At 37.3% G+C, this 12,500-nt stretch overlaps 1 protein-coding gene across 2 annotated transcripts in view; it reads right to left on the bottom strand.

Moving 5' to 3' along the window:
- Positions 1-12,500, bottom strand: part of LOC122791600 (non-muscle caldesmon-like) — a 1,000,623-nt gene that overhangs the window by 545,753 nt on the left and 442,370 nt on the right. The window lies entirely within an intron of this gene.

The following is a 12,500-nucleotide window of genomic DNA, read 5'->3' as shown; positions in this document are numbered from 1 at the left end:
TTTTGGTCAAAAACTATGTTGTTTTCTTTATTCACCATGAAGCAGCAGTTCCACAGGCACTTATATTAATTAAAGGAATGCGATGGGAGAGGGTAGAGGCTCACAGTCACTGGAGGAAAACTAAGTCTTCCCAAAAGACGTATGTTATTGAAGTGAAGGGGGACCACAACTGGCAGGGAACACAAGTCAATATAAGTCAATATGTCCCTTTTTTTGTCTACTGGTCTCCTGTAAAGTGTCTCTGGTCTGTTTACTTAGATAATTTACTTATCTTTATTTTGTTTTGGTTTATATGTACAAAATCCTGAACCCTTATAAAATTCTAGATTTCTGATTTAAGACATCAAAAGCATTAATCATAAAAAGAATAAATTCAAACTAGCAAGTAAATGTTTCCCAGGCAGCTGTCATCTATTTCAAAGCATAGCATAGCACTGAGGTAACCCCACAAATTTGGTGACTAACCTATAACAGGAACAGTTATGACTTTTGAAGAGCAAGACATTAACAGCATTAGCTATCGGGATAAAAGATTTTGTCAAACTGTTGTAGACAGCCCCAGGTTTTTACTTAACACAAGTTCTGCAGCTTTGAAATGGCAGTATTTGCTTCAGCAGTAGTGGTAACTAATGACACTTTAAAAATTCATAATTGAATGTTTGTCTGGGCAAAGTACAACAGCCTTTATCAAAACAAAAAAGCACAATAACTTTATAATATACATCAGAATATTTAACTGTATAAAATAAAAATAAAAGCTGTTACTTAAACCCTGCCAAGATTGCCTAGTCAGTCTGTCAGCTAAAGAAATACTCCGATACCTGCTTTATGCATAGGCAGATCAAGTGTGTGTATACACACACACACACAGACACACACACGCACGCACGCACGTACACATGCACACACACAGACGCACACACACATACACAGACACACACGCGCGCGCACACACACACGCACACACGCACACATGCACACACACGCACGCACACACACACACACACACACACACACGCACACAGACACACACACACACACACACATAGCACATGTAAATGCCCATACTTAGTCACACATGGCAGATATATCTTGCATTCTCTGCTGTGATTACATGGGTTGGATTTTTCTGTTGCATTCTTTCACTGGTACAGCATATACAACTAGACTGAAATATGCCATTTTATGGTTCATCTTTGTCTGAGTGTGCAGTTTTTTTGTCTGTTGACTCAGGCATTCTGGCAAATGTGAAAGTTTTATAATCTCTCTTCGAAAGACCACTGGTGTAGGGGGTGAAAAAGGAGCCACATGGAGTCAGCATAATGGAGAAAAGCTTGTGAGCCTCACTGCCACAATTTTTTAAAATACACATTTATGCCACACATCTGGTTCTGATCAAACCCTAAAGATGGTCAGAGAAGTTAACTTTTACATTCATATAATACAAGGGTATCTTCAGTTTTAGTGAAGTAACAGTATCTATTAGTATCAACCAAAAGTCCCTAAATCTTAAAACATTCTGATTTTGTTAAGGTTTTCCCTGCATAGTAAAAATAACCCAAAAGACTTTGTATAAGATATGTGGAGTTAAAGATAGAAGACTAACATAGCAAAGAAAAAAGTTTCAGGATGACCACTATATATTTTATATAAGTGACAAATGTGAAGTATAAGAAAGCACTACACTACTGCATGTCATTTGCTTTATAAATAATTGCTATTAATTACAGAAATACACTGTAACTCCTTACATCCATATCAGCCCTTAAGCCCATTTATTGCCCAATGTGTTACAGAAATGTAATATTTTTAGCTGTACTGGGTGCAATGGCTAAACGAAGTGTCACCTTTTTATACTCCATCTATTTTTGCCTTCATTGGCCATCTTTTTAAGATTTATTAATTAGGCCAAACCTGAAAACAAAAGCAATCCCCTGAGAGAAGCCCTGCATTCAGTAATAATAAAAACTCTTTCCTGTCAGAGACCATAAAAAGATTTATTACTTTAGGCAATATTAGCTAGTGGTCAAAGTCCCCAAGTTAAGATCTTACAGAAACTATGTCTGTGAACCACAGGCTATGTCTGCTTTCTAAATGATTCACCCAAAGCTAGGAGCATATTTCAGAATATCTTGCACTAATCACTAACACCTGGAATCCGAAAGGAGACTTGCCATAAGTACAATCCATTGGCTCTTCAAAAAAAAAAAGAGAGAGAGTGACAGAGCAAGAAAGAGATAAAGAGACAGAAAGGAAGGTAAAAAGCTACAAGCGGTGACCAGTTAAAATTAGACTTAATGAGCAACAATGGGAAAAATACTTTCTAGCCTTCTTTACCAGTAGTGAGACTGCACAGGGAAAAAAAATGTTTGGACTGAAGTGATCTGAGTACTTGGAGACTGAGTCAACCTTTACTAATTTTCCAGTAGTCAGCTGTGACTGCCCTACCAGAACCATGTTCAAATCCTAGCTGGCAATAATTTAGTTATAGAGAGTTGTTGTACTGCCCAGAGCATATGTCAGAAAGTATATGTGCCCCCACAGCATATTTTGTTTCCATTATTCTATTTATTGGAACAAGACAATATAATGAATATGTGTAGCAGTGTGTGTGTGTGTGTGTGTGTGTGTGTGTGTGTGTGTGTGTGTGTGTGTGTGTGTGTGTGTATGTGTGTGTGTGTTTGTGTGTTCTGTGTGAGTAAGGGTGGTGGGGAGCCGATAGCCTTAATCAGTGTGTTATTTTTTCTGCCTATTTCTGAGGTCACTTACATACAAGATCAGTGAAGTACTGGGATACCCCTAAACAAGGGATATGCCCAGATTTATAAGTGGGCATACCGAGTGGTTACTGATTTGAATAACGGTAACTTTTTTGTGTAATACAAGGACATAAGTAGCAATACTGACAATGAAGCTAAGCACAGCTGTGTCTGCACAGGTATGAGTGCATTGATCTCTTAACAACAAACTGGCTGCTTAAGCTTCTAAATTTAATCAAGGATAAGTTTTGAAAGTGTAAAATAAAAAAACATTGACAAGGCTAAGAGTCACAATATTTATCTAGCACTTTTGTACTTACTGGTTATGGCACTTCCACAGACTAGACAATTAACACAATTAATACATTTAAATACTAAAGCCAAAATGTCACATGACCACAATTCACCAGTCAACATTCATAATATAAAAAGGTTACATCATCTCCATCCCTAAACATATTAAAAATCTTTTTAAAGAACATACAAATATAAAAAATAATGCAGAACAACAAGTATCAGAAATAAATTACAATCTTTCATTTGTCCACACTAATAAACTATTGATAGAAAAAAAATCTCATTTAACCCAGGAGTACTTTTTGTGTCCAAAAGTAACTGCCAATATAACTTAATGGATTCTAATAGGACACTTCAAGTAACTACCCTAACCAGAGGGGAATGTAACATCTTTTCTAGGAAAAATAATGTAGTTTGGGACTTGGTTAAGTACTGCTTGGAGACTTTGAGGAAAATAGCTTTAGTTGTACTTTGCTCCAAATTAAGATCTTCAGAATCTGTACCCTCACTATTCAGAATTTAAAAGCAACTGAAAATGTTAGAAATTAAGTATCAAGTTCATTTTAAAAAGAATCAGAGGAACATCTTGTAAATGCCACAGTTTTATTTTCTTCCCATCACCCATAAGCTTGATATGGTATATACACTGTATATTTTCAGGTTACATGTGGCTCCCATTTGATGGCTCTGTGATATGACAGAAGGATGTATACCTGCAGTTTGACATGACATGGTACATACATGCTAGGTTTTCAGATTACATATAGCTCCTATCTGATGTCTCTGTGATATGAGATTATGAAGTCTACATGCAATTGGGCATAATGAAATAGAACTGCTAGCAGGGAACAGTGAATGTTGAGCAGTATACCTATTTATGACATCAGGTCTTTAATCATTACCTCAATAAGCCTGGCATGGTCTTATCTCAGTACATCTTATTGTTGGCTTTTCTTGTAGAAGAAGGAATAACTGTACGATTAAAAATATCATTACTGCTAATAGATCAGTGAATTGGCAGAGGAGAGGAAACACATCATTCAGCAGAGCTGATCCTTCAGCTAAATCTGCTATTGATGAAATGAAGTTTTAGGGCAAGAATCAGCAGAGCCCTACTGCTGAGAACCTGTGAGTGGCACATGAGCATATGACAGTGCCACATGGTATTAAACCAATGTGTTGGTTGTGAGTGCTCATAATGCAACACAAACATTTATGCAAAACAATGCTCAAAACACAAAACAAGACACCTGTAATATGTACCACTGATACTTCAAACTATAAAAATAATTAATAAAATATTCATAGCCAAATTACCATTATAAATTTGTTTGTCATAAGAATAGCCCTCAAAAACAATAGCAGTAATTTGGATATGCATATTACTATGCTTTCAAGCAATCTCAAAAAGCCACAGAGACATTTTAATGGTAACTAGGCAGCCATATTCTGTAATGGCCATTGTTACTTTAACCTGTGAGTAAGGGACAGTCCAGCATAACAATTCTGCCCCAGTGGCTCTTAAAACTCACTTTTTAAATGGAAACCTTTAACTTGTCCATGAAGTCTGGTTTATATATTCATTATCTTCTCAGCTAGAAGTAAGGTATAGTGTATATACATTGTGGTGCCAAGGGGTGCCAGACTAAAGAAAACTGATTTAATATCTGATGAAGTTTTTTCTTTCTTATTGCAAACTGCTGGCACCTTTGTAAACTATATTAAATTATCACTTAAGGCATAGGCACTCATACATTAATAGAAAAGAAAAAACATATTAACATTCTTCATGTACATGCATTTTTTATGTGTGTGTGTGTGTGTGTGTGTGTGTGTGTGTGTGTGTGTGTGTGTGTGTATAAGTATATAAATATATATATAACTATTTTATATATATATATATATATATATATATATATATATATATATATATATATATATATCTATATATATATATATATATATATACTTTTTTTGACAACTGCCATTCACGTTAGCATTACATAAATTGCCAATACCTCCAAACTTCACTCCTCTTCCTGAACACTATTCTGTATCTATTTTCCCCACAAAATCCATTTATACGTAATTTGCTCCTTTCTTTTTCTAAAGATCTTGCTTCCAGCTCTTTTATCTCTTTTACAATATTCAATACTTCAACTACAGTTGCTATAGACTTTGATTTCCACTTTCTTGACATTGCTTTTTGAGCAGCCAATAGGATTAAACTTAGTAAGGACTTATTACGTCTATGCAATTCAAATCCTGTACCCAAGTTCAAAAGAATAATTCTTGTAGTCGCAGCTATTTGCTCCCCCAATGTTTCTGACAGGGAAATCTCTAGAGAATTTTTAAAATCTGCAAATTCATTAAATTCTCAAAAGCATGTTCCATATTATGTTTCTCTTTCCCATCAAACCTCTACCATTTGCTACTTACCTGAGGAAAATTCTCTGAGGTTTGCATGGACTATAAAAATACCTATGTAAATATTTCCAAGCTAAAATCCTAAACCTTCTGGACCTGGTTGCATACTTGGGAGCCATACAGATGCCCCCTATTGTTTCACTGTAAATTGCCGTTTTAGTCTCTCTTCCAACTCTTCTCTAACCTCCTCTGGTTAATTCTTATAGTTATATTGCAATAATTTATATGCCTTACTAATTTCCTCTTTTTAAACAGCAGCTTCTATTCTAGACTTGACTAAAAAATCTACCAGAGTTGGCCTTTCACTTAGCACACCTCATCCTTTTTATTTGCCTATACTCTTGATATGAATTCCTGTTAGAGTAAGACATCTCTAACCTGCATACCAAACTTCTGCTTAGCGTCATACCACTCTATTACCTTTCCCCTCTCTAGTATTTGCTCCCAATACCCTGGTTCCTTTGCCAATTTTCTACAGTAAATTTCAGCCCCCTCTTGTCTATTTGCTATATTCCTATTTGCCATTGTCCCTCTTGGCAAAAATCTCCTTCTTCCATTTCCCAATTAGCTTAGTTCTTAGAATATTTTCTGCTAGTTTATGGATATAATATTCTGTATGGTTGTTATTCTCCATAAGGATCTGCATTCAAAATTCTACTTTCTCATAATCCCCCCCCCCCATTTCATCATCATCCCTTTCTACTTTGATGTATAAACTTCCACCTGTGTTATGTATATGAACCTTGACTTCATAGCTGTAAAATATCAGTTCATATCAGGCAATCCTAAAACACAATTTATTCAATGTATTCTTCTTAACTCTTGTCTTCTTCTCCTGCTATATAAATTCCTTCAGCAATTTATTAATTATTCCCACAACTTCTCCTCCGATTGATAAAAGTATGCCTGATCTAGATATAAAACTAAAGGGACTAAAACATTTTCACTGCTTGTATCTTGCTATCCATATCCATAATCAAGATCTTCCAGGATCTTAGTTTTTGTATTATCTTTTCTTTAGTCTCTTTCCATATATCTTTAGCTGCCATAACAGAATACGTTTTTAATTGATATACCTAAACAGTTCATATTATTGTATCCCCATAAATGTGGATACTGCTAAAGCAATTCATGTGTTGGGCCATAGTTTATCAGTAAAACTATTGCTTTATCTTCTTTAATTTTATATCCCAAATAGACTTGCAGCTGTCTCAGAATGTTTCACTGTTTTAATCTGCAATGTATGTTTCCTGTTCCTGGAAATGATGCAGCCTTTTTTGTTTTAAATGAAAAATAACAATGAAAGGACATAAAAACGTATTTGAAAAGTAAAGTGTAACTTTCTGTAGTTTCTCAGGAAGAAATTAATGGCACACGTATAATTAAGCCACACAAGAGTTTTGAAACATGAAAGCAAAGACATAAAAACATGCATAAAAATGCAAATAAGGTATACGTCAAAATAACAGCTGGCCAGAACTAGTAGGAAGCACTAATTTATACGCAAATAGTTAATAGGTATATCCTCTACTTGTAGCTCATCTATTGTTCTGCTATGGGGAAAAGGAAACTAATGCTGTCTGATATATTGCAATCACACCTGATTTTGTGTGACAGTGGACATTATGCAACCTGATGTCCTAGTCTTCTGTACATGAGCAGTGAGCAAAAATATATATGCATATTTTGAGCTGTTTTCTCTTAGTCTAAGTTTTAGATTCTACTTTGGAAGATACATTCATGTAAGTGTTGTTAGACCTTGTGTTAGTTTCTCAGACTTTGAGCAGTTAAGGGCCAGTACTTCCTTAGTAATAGACAACTAGAATATATATTTAACTGTAAATGCTGTTTGCCTTTCTTTGTGCACCATTTTGACCTCTGCATATTTAATCTGTATCAGCAGTGTTTCCTTTATTGTTTAAGTAAAAAGTTTTAGGTATTCACTTTAAACTCTTGTGTCTGACATTTATTTTATATATATTATTTTTATTTACTTCCTGAGATTGGGGAATTGAGCACTGCAGGCTGGAAAGAAGTAGTTCAGTCTCTAATTAACTAGATTGCTTGTGCCTACTAGAACTGAAAGATATTAATTGCTACAATTTATATTTGGCTGAATCAAAAGTAGTCCAGTATTTAATTTTATTTTTATTTATTTTTATTTATTTTACATTTGTTGACCGGGCTGGTCTAACTGGATATATGTCCATTTTCAGTAGAGGCCCAGGTAGAAAAGCTCCAACATAGGAAATAGTATCATAGCATACAGTATATGCAATAGACAGATGTTACATTACATTCTTTTAGAACAGACAATACAAAAATTGTGTAACAGTTACCTGGAAAAAAAAACATTGGATAGCATATAATAAAATGATAAAGAATACCAAGAATTGTTATCTTAAATTAGAGGTGTGGTTACAGGCATACAATCTTATACTTACATACAGTACATATTCAGTAGAGGCCTGGGGAGAAAAGCTCCAATATAGGCAATAGTATCTTAGAATACATTATATATAATAGAAGGAAGTTACATTACATTATTTTAGATTAGACAATAGGAGGTGAGTTCTTTTAGAGAAGTAAGTTATGAAACAGTGCAGAGGAAGTCTCTTTAATCCTAGGAAATGGTTAGTGTTCTAGTTGCAATTGATAGGCATAATAAAACAACAGAGCAGAGATGTAAAGGGAGTGGGAGATAGGGAAATAGACTTTTAGGCAGGGTTAGAGCAGGGACATAGCCAGTGTGTTTTGAGATATTCTTTAAGATGTTTTTTGAAGAGTAGTGTGGAAGAAAGTGATGATAATTCTTTAGGAAGCTGGTTCCAGGTTTTTCCCACTGCACTGGAGAATAGTGAGTCCCCAGCCTTGTTGTTAGATTTAGTAGTAGAGACTAGAAGTTCATTAGCAGAGCATAGTGTTGCCAGATTATTATATGGGGTAACCATACTAGTGAGGATAGGAGTCTTGTTAGGGTGGTAGAGAATATTTTGGGAAATAGTCAGTTGTTGAGAAAGTAGTTGATTCTGTAGTTCTAACCATCCTAGCTTTTTAAGGTTGTGACAGTGATGGGTTCTAAAAGGGGAGCCAGTGGCAAATCTGGCAATGTTATTATAGCTGGTTGCAAGTTTGCTAAGGTTGTTTTTAGATAGGTTAGTATAAATGGCAGAGGCATAAAACAGGGTAGAGATAAGGTGGGTTTGGGCAATGGTAGTTCTGGCTAGTGGTGTGAGGAAGGGTTTGATTCTATAAAGGGATCCTAGTTTTCTGTTGACTGATTTTATAGTAGTATTAATATGATCATATGATCATCATAGCTAAAGCTGTGGTCTATTGTAATACCTAAGAGTCAGGTTGTAGTGTCTGGGGATATGGTAGTTCCATTGTTAGAAGTTACTGTGAAGTGACATTGTGGAGACCTTTGGTTAGGAGTAAAGAGCAATAATTTAGTTTTTTGGGGGTTAAGGAGGAGGCAATGACTCATGAACCAATTTTCAACAGTATGAAATACAGTTTGGATGAGGGCCTGGAGTGAGGAAACAGAGTTGACAGAGCATATTAAAGTTCAATCATCTGCATATTGTATGCAGGTGGCTTGTGGAATTTTAGAGTTAAGATCATTAATAAAGACTGAAAAGAGAAGAGGGCCTAATATGGAGCCTTGGGGCACTCCAATGTTGACAGGGAGGGGTGTGGATAAATTATTATCCCAGAGAACAGCTTGATGTCTGTTATCTAAGTATGATTTAAACCAAAGTATTGCATGTGGGTCAAGAGATAGGGATTTTAGTATATCAATAAGTAGGTGATGGTTAACCATGTTGAAGGCTTTTGACAGGTCAATAAATAGTGCAGATGAAAGATAATTATTATTACGATGTTTGCTAATACAGTCAGAAAAGCATAGTAAGGTAGTGGTTGCACTATGGTGAGGTCTAAAGCCATGCTGACAGTTAGCAAGTAAGTTATTAGAGAGAAGGTGGGTGAGTAGCTGTCAGTGAATACATTTTTCCATTATTTTTGCTATTGAAGAGAGTAAGGCTATTGGTCAGAAGTTAGAAATCTCTGTAGAGGAAACACCCTTGTGCAGAGGGTTGATGTGTGAAACTTTCCAGATGGTGGGGATTGTTCCTTCAGTAATTGTTCTATTTATAAGGATGGATATAGGATAGGCAATGGCTTTAGATGCAATTTGTAGGTATTCACCTGGTAGACGGTCAGCTGAAGGGATACAAGGTTTGAGTTTTTGCAGGAGGGAGCAGATGAGGGATGTTGGTACTGGTTCCAAATGAAATGAAGGAGCTGGGCTATTTATACTTATTGATAGGTTAGTGCTAACAGGGGGTAGTGCATTTGCTAAAGTTTGAATAGCTTCAGTGAAGTAGTTGTTGAAGGCATCAGCAATGTGCTTAGGGTTATCCTGGGTTATACCTGATGGGGTGGGAGTTTTGGAGTGCCCTGGATGAAGCAGTTTGTTAATGCCTGACCAGAACTTTTGTGGTTTATGCTGGTGGGTTTGTTGTAGGTGAAGGTAGTAGTTTTTTTTGTCTAGCCGAATTTCTTTTTTTGTGGTATTTCATAGCTGCTTCAAGTAAAGATGGTCTGCTGGGTTTTTTGATGCTTTCCATTTGGCCCATATTTTATTACGTAGGAGAATCTTTTGTCTCGTTTCTTTGGTGAGCCATGGAGCAGTTTTGGTTCGTATTCTGGTAGAGCGAGAGGGGGCATGGCAATCAAGGATGTGTAGGACTGTTGTATTGAAGTAAGACACTGCTTCTGGTAGAGCGAGAGGGGGCATGGCAATCAAGGATTTGTAGGAATTTTGTATTGAAGTAAGACACTGCTGGTAGAGCGAGAGGGGGCATGGCAATCAAGGATTTGTAGGAATTTTGTATTGAAGTAAGACACTGCTGGTAGAGCGAGAGGCGCGATGGCAATCAAGGATTTGTAGGAATTTTGTATTGAAGTAAGACACTGCTGGTAGAGCGAGAGGGGGCATGGCAATCAAGGATTTGTAGGAATTTTGTATTGAAGTAAGACACTGCTGGTAGAGCGAGAGGGGGCATGGCAATCAAGGATTTGTAGGAATTTTGTATTGAAGTAAGACACTGCTTCTGGTAGAGCGAGAGGGGGCATGGCAATCAAGGATTTGTAGGAATTTTGTATTGAAGTTAGATACTGCTGGTAGAGCGAGAGGGGGCATGGCAATCAAGGATTTGTAGGAATTTTGTATTGAAGTAAGACACTGCTTCTGATAGAGTGGGAGGGGACATGGCAATCAAGGATTTGTAGGAATTTTGTATTGAAGTAAGATACTGCTGGTAGAGCGAGAGGGGGCATGGCAATCAAGGATGTGTAGGAATGTTGTATTGAAGTAAGATACTGCTGGTAGAGCGAGAGGGGGCATGGCAATCAAGGATTTGTAGGAATGTTGTATTGAAGTAAGACACTGCTTCTGGTAGAGCGAGAGGGGGCATGGCAATCAAGGATTTGTAGGAATTTTGTACTGAAGTAAGATACTGCTGGTAGAGCGAGAGGGGGCATGGCAATCAAGGATTTGTAGGAATTTTGTATTGAAGTAAGACACTGCTGGTAGAGCGAGAGGGGGCATGGCAATCAAGGATTTGTAGGAATTTTGTACTGAAGTAAGATACTGCTGGTAGAGCGAGAGGGGGCATGGCAATCAAGGATTTGTAGGAATTTTGTACTGAAGTAAGACACTGCTGGTAGAGCGAGAGGGGGCATGGCAATCAAGGATTTGTAGGAATTTTGTATTGAAGTAAGACACTGCTTCTGATAGAGCGAGAGGGGGCATGGCAATCAAGGATTTGTAGGAATTTTGTATTGAAGTAAGACACTGCTGGTAGAGCGAGAGGGGGCATGGCAATCAAGGATTTGTAGGAATTTTGTATTGAAGTAAGATACTGCATCTGGTAGAGCGAGAGGGGGCATGGCAATCAAGGATGTGTAGGAATTTTGTATTGAAGTAAGACCCTGCTGGTAGAGCGAGAGGGGGCATGGCAATCAAGGATTTGTAGGAATTTTGTATTGAAGTAAGACCCTGCTGGTAGAGCGAGAGGGGGCATGGCAATCAAGGATTTGTAGGAATTTTGTATTGAAGTAAGACACTGCTGGTAGAGCGAGAGGGGGCATGGCAATCAAGGATTTGTAGGAATTTTGTATTGAAGTAAGATACTGCATCTGGTAGAGCGAGAGGGGGCATGGCAATCAAGGATTTGTAGGAATTTTGTATTGAAGTTAGATACTGCTGGTAGAGCGAGAGGGGGCATGGCAATCAAGGATTTGTAGGAATTTTGTATTGAAGTAAGACACTGCTTCTGGTAGAGCGAGAGGGGGCATGGCAATCAAGGATTTGTAGGAATTTTGTATTGAAGTTAGATACTGCTGGTAGAGCGAGAGGGGGCATGGCAATCAAGGATTTGTAGGAATTTTGTATTGAAGTAAGACACTGCTTCTGATAGAGTGAGAGGGGACATGGCAATCAAGGATTTGTAGGAATTTTGTATTGAAGTAAGATACTGCTGGTAGAGCGAGAGGGGGCATGGCAATCAAGGATGTGTAGGAATGTTGTATTGAAGTAAGATACTGCTGGTAGAGCGAGAGGGGGCATGGCAATCAAGGATTTGTAGGAATGTTGTATTGAAGTAAGACACTGCTTCTGGTAGAGCGAGAGGGGGCATGGCAATCAAGGATTTGTAGGAATTTTGTACTGAAGTAAGATACTGCTGGTAGAGCGAGAGGGGGCATGGCAATCAAGGATTTGTAGGAATTTTGTACTGAAGTAAGACACTGCTGGTAGAGCGAGAGGGGGCATGGCAATCAAGGATTTGTAGGAATTTTGTATTGAAGTAAGACACTGCTTCTGATAGAGCGAGAGGGGGCATGGCAATCAAGGATTTGTAGGAATTTTGTATTGAAGTAAGACACTGCTGGTAGAGCGAGAGGGGGCATGGCAATCAAGGATTTGTAGGAATTTTGTATTGAAGTAAGATA

Source organism: Protopterus annectens, chromosome 17.part0, assembly GCF_019279795.1.
Source record: "Protopterus annectens isolate FY-2018-M chromosome 17.part0, PAN1.0, whole genome shotgun sequence".
Lineage (NCBI taxonomy): Eukaryota > Metazoa > Chordata > Ceratodontiformes > Protopteridae > Protopterus > Protopterus annectens.
Note: the sequence above shows the minus strand (reverse complement) of the source record. Positions and strands in the feature narration are given on the sequence as shown.